The 4,629-nt window shown below is 34.5% G+C and overlaps 1 long non-coding RNA gene across 1 annotated transcript; it reads left to right on the plus strand.

The window, feature by feature from the left end:
- The first annotated feature begins 1,784 nt into the window (after positions 1-1,784).
- Positions 1,785-2,776, plus strand: LOC132159687 (uncharacterized). Its single transcript, XR_009437895.1, has 4 exons — positions 1,785-1,852; positions 2,042-2,164; positions 2,282-2,376; positions 2,467-2,776. It is a non-coding gene; the product is annotated as an uncharacterized LOC132159687 (long non-coding RNA).
- Positions 2,777-4,629: the final 1,853 nt, after the last annotated feature.

The raw sequence follows: 4,629 nt of genomic DNA on the forward strand, positions 1-4,629 counted from the left end.
AAATCAGGTTGCAAACACTGAAAAAACAGCTTACAATGTAAGGAAATGCGAGAAGCTTCCATGAGCAGCCACTTGTGTTTTGCTGTATAAGACATTAAAGTGTGTTCTGTCACTGCATATTAGTGCTGTTAGTGCTCAGTTAATGTGTGTTCACACAATTCTTCAGCCAAGGTTAAAGTTTAATGCATGCCCAGCTTTTAATGCATATCAAAGCATTTTTTTGTGTAAAAAAGTTTCGTGCAATGGGTTTCCTCGCAAAATCTAATAAAGTCAACTTATTTGGGCTTAGAGTGTGCTTACGTCAACACGGACATGCGTCAGCACGCACATGTGTTTACATGAAGCAGAAGTGTGTGCATGCATCATGATACTCTCCAAAATGGAGGCTAGCCACAGCAGACTGCATGAGGAGGAGAAGAATTGAACAAAGTTGTTATATGTTCATTTATTTATTTAAAAAAAAACATAAATGAACCTCTCACTGAGACAATGAATGAACACTGTTACTGAAAGAATGCTTCAAAACTGTAAAATAACTTTGCTAAAATGTTCTCTGCTATCTGGGTTGTTTTCAGTATAAATTTTCCAGAGGATGAAAAAGTGATGGTGGCTACAAAGACTATGTTATACTTGTACAGAATATACATGTAGATGCATATAATCTCACACTTGCTAATGTGAAAATAGGTCAGAAAAACCACATGCTGTTGCTGTCAGAAAACACCTAGACATACAGTATGGCTGATGAGTTTGGTCAGAAGTTTTGTTTAAAAAAAAAAAAATCAGCTTCAAAATTACATTTTTTTTTTAGGTACCAATATAGCAATTGAATTATTTTTTCAAATAAAACTTATTGGCAGCTGAAATGACTTAACCAAAAAAAAAAAAAAAACTCTTTATCTCATGCACTCTGACCTTCTCAAATGCTTTAATATCAGTAAACAATCTGGTCAGTTCAAGTTCAGCGTCTACATCCTCTTTTCAAGGGTGTATGATGGTTTCCTTCTCATTTTTTTCTGACTGTGGTAGCACTTCCTCTCCGACTCGTAGTTAAGTTTACCATCTTACCGCATATGAGCAAAACAAAGACAGAATGAGGACGGTGCAACTTTTACTCTTCTGTAAGTTACTGAGTTTAACTTCTGTGTGATCTTCACATGAATAGGTCACATGAATAGAGTTATGTGTTTTACCATATGTTTTATCTTCCCAGGTCTGCTGGTGTGTCAAACTACAGCAAGTTTAACTGATAAACTTGTGAATTTAGGGGAAAATGTGACTTTAGACTGTGAGATTGATGTAACAGACATTTACTGGACTCTCCGCTGCTGATACTGCGAACTTACACATCAGAATCTACATCATCTTATGTACAAGACCAAAAACTGAAAGATAAATATTCATCACTAACTAAGAGTCGTTTATTTATTATTAATATAACTATTCATGAATTAGGAATATATTTGTGACGAGTGGGGCGGGGCCGAGGGACATGGGAGCGAGGCCGGGGGAGTGATTGGAGATGAACTACACCTGTTCGACCCACCGGTCTCGAGGCCCATGGAGGAGATGGAAGGATATAAAACTGGATCGACGACAGTGAAGGACGAGAGAGGACCAGGCCTCGGATTTTAGTTGTGTTTTGGTTTTTATTTTATGCGCACCAGTCGTCCGTGAGGGGCTGGTGCGCTGTTTTGTGTTTATTTTGTTATTAAAATGTTTTTGATTGTCCGCCGGTTCCCGCCTCCTTCTTCCGGATGAATATGAAGGTTTATATCATTACAATATTATTGTGCAAAACCTGTTACAACAACTCTACAGATCAGCAATGGCACCAGACTTTACATCAATGGTAAGTGTGTTTAAAATGATCTTGATCAATCAGTTTGATCTGTTGTTGTACATAATAATGATCTAAAAGTAATTACCATCTACATATTGCGTTCAATTCGTATTTTAACCTTTATTTCTATCAAAGGTCTAGGAATCATATATGCATGTTTGGTATTTCTAACATTAAACTCTTGTATTTTCTGTTCAGAAGAAGCTGCTCGAGATCACAATCAAACAGAACTGAAAAATAACTCTCAATATCAGAATACACAGCAATCTCTCATAGTTTTGTGCTTCGTACCAATCATTGTGATGTTTTTGGCAATAATAGGTAAGATTTCAGGTCTCTACAAGTGTAATATAATATCTTTCTTTTAAATGCGTCTTTCTACATTTGTTTAGTGATCAATTGTACAATGTTTAATCATGAATGTTGGTGCTGTTTAAGGTCTATTCCAGGTCAAACTCCAAGTGTGTAAGAAAAGACACCAACAATATCAAGATGAAGAACTGGAGCAGCTTTACAGCACAAATGATGAGGAGGTGCGACACTCTTATTCAGATCTGAATGTGTTTAGTGAATCTGATCTTTCTACATGAACATTAGAAACTAATTTCTTTTTTGTTTTGTAGTTTTCTGAAGTGGAGTTTCATCTGTTTCACCCGAACAACAACACTTTTGTTCCTTTTCAAAAGCCAAAGACAAAACCTAGACAAATATAATCAAGATTATGTCACATTGTCTAATAGTGGTATGAATATTGTGCTAAATAATTAGTATAATATTGTTAGCTGATATTTGTTACCTAAACACACATGTAATACAAAATCTGAAATGTTTTCAGCATGAATTTATTTGCTTTTGTTTTGATAATTAAGTCTTGTAGATAAAATCTGTAAATCTTAATTCTGTTTGTTTATTTTGAATGGCTTCATTCTTTGACTTGGGGCTTTTATAATAATGTTAAATTAAGATTTTTTTATGTTTTTGAAAGCTGTAAAACAGAAAAATAAATATTATGAACTACTATAATTTCAATTAACTGTTTTAGAAGAGAATATATATGACTGGACTGGTTGCTTGTTTATATTGTAAGATAAATATAAATGCTTATTTGTTTGCTCTAGATTTGTTTATGTGTGATGTTAATATCCAAATTGTAAGTTAATGTTTTAAGGGTTTATTAACATATTTCAATGTCAATAAATAGGGCTACTGTATTTGACAGCATATAAACGTATGTAATGCTGTGTGCTGTAGTGAGTCTTTTGGTTATTTGTATTTAAAGTCTTCATTCTCTTGCTATGGTCTGTTTTCTCACAACTGTGGGTTTGTTGTCTTGAACTCTAGTCTGGTTCAAGTTTTTGTGAAAGTCACTCATTGCACTATAAAGTGTTTTTGCTGGTTTCCTTTTTTATTCTGCTTTCTGCTCAGATTAGTTTTAATTCTTTTACTGCCCATTTAAACAAGCACAGAATGAAGATGGAGCAGCTTTTAATCTTTGGTAAGTTACTCAGTTTTTATGACTTTAATGATTTTTTAATGATTGGATATAGTTTCTATCAGAGGTCTATGCAAGATTTATGCACGTTTGAAATTTCAAAACACAAAACCTTTGTATTTTCTGTTCTTTACAGAAGCTGCTCGAGATCACAATCAGACTGAACTGAGAATAACATGCCAAAAAATAATCCGTAAAATATACAGTAAAAAACTGGCAGCTGTGGTTGCTAGAATTAGACCGTAAAAAATATGGTAACACCGTTTTAGGTTTAACTTTTTTTTTACCGTAAAACATACGGTAACACCATTTTTGGATTAGGTTTAACAGTTTTACCTTAAACGTACAGTTTAATACTTTAATTTAAATGATATAATATTAATACACCAACTTATTGAAGTACTGAAATCTGTTTTGTACCTTTGTAATACACTGGTAACCACCAAAAGCAGATAGTGATGAGAAAGTCACGTGATTAAACAAAGCCCATCACAAGCAGCTTTATATAATAAGATATAGAAAGTGCACTGTGTCATTCACACAAACACTAAACACCATCATGGTGAGACTCATTAAATTGAAATATACAATAAACATTAATTGAACATCATTATATGTAACATACAATAGTGATGCGCGGGTCGTCTCATAACCCGCGGGTAACCTGCGGGTCGGGTTGGGGCGGGTTAAGAAATTGGCACTTTTTTGCGGTGCGGGTTGGGGTGGGTCACAAAAAACAAAAATTTTAAAAATCCATTTATGTTGCATGGAATTTAGTGGTGGAAATTTTGATTCTTTCAAGAGATTATTTGATTTTCAGTTCATTCACCAAAATGATTCGTTCACTGATTCGTTCAGTGACCATTTCTTCATATTACACAAATACGCCAGCAGTTGGCGAAAAAGTATGGAATTATATTCCCGACTTTTTTCAAAAGGAATTGCAAATTGTATTTGCAATTGCGTTTTCAATTTGTGGACGCATAAAATGTGACATAATCCAAACGCAAATGCAAATCGTGTATTACCGTTTGCATTTTCGTTTAAGCGAACGCACAGTGTCTGCCAAATTTAAAATGGAAATGCAAAGTCCGTTTGCAATTGTGTTTCCCATATCTTACGAGATGTGAGCCTGTTTGAATTTTCAACGTCTACACTGAAACCTGTCAATCAAGTGACAGGGGTGGGGCCATTTTATTGGGCGTGTTTGCATTGGGAAGTGACGTCACTCAAAGTCGACGGTAATAAAAGAGGCAATTGATATAATATTTAGTTTCATTTGTAATGACTGTAT

The sequence above is a fragment of the Carassius carassius genome, chromosome 16, assembly GCF_963082965.1.
Source record: "Carassius carassius chromosome 16, fCarCar2.1, whole genome shotgun sequence".
In the NCBI taxonomy this organism is placed as follows: Eukaryota; Metazoa; Chordata; class Actinopteri; order Cypriniformes; family Cyprinidae; genus Carassius; species Carassius carassius.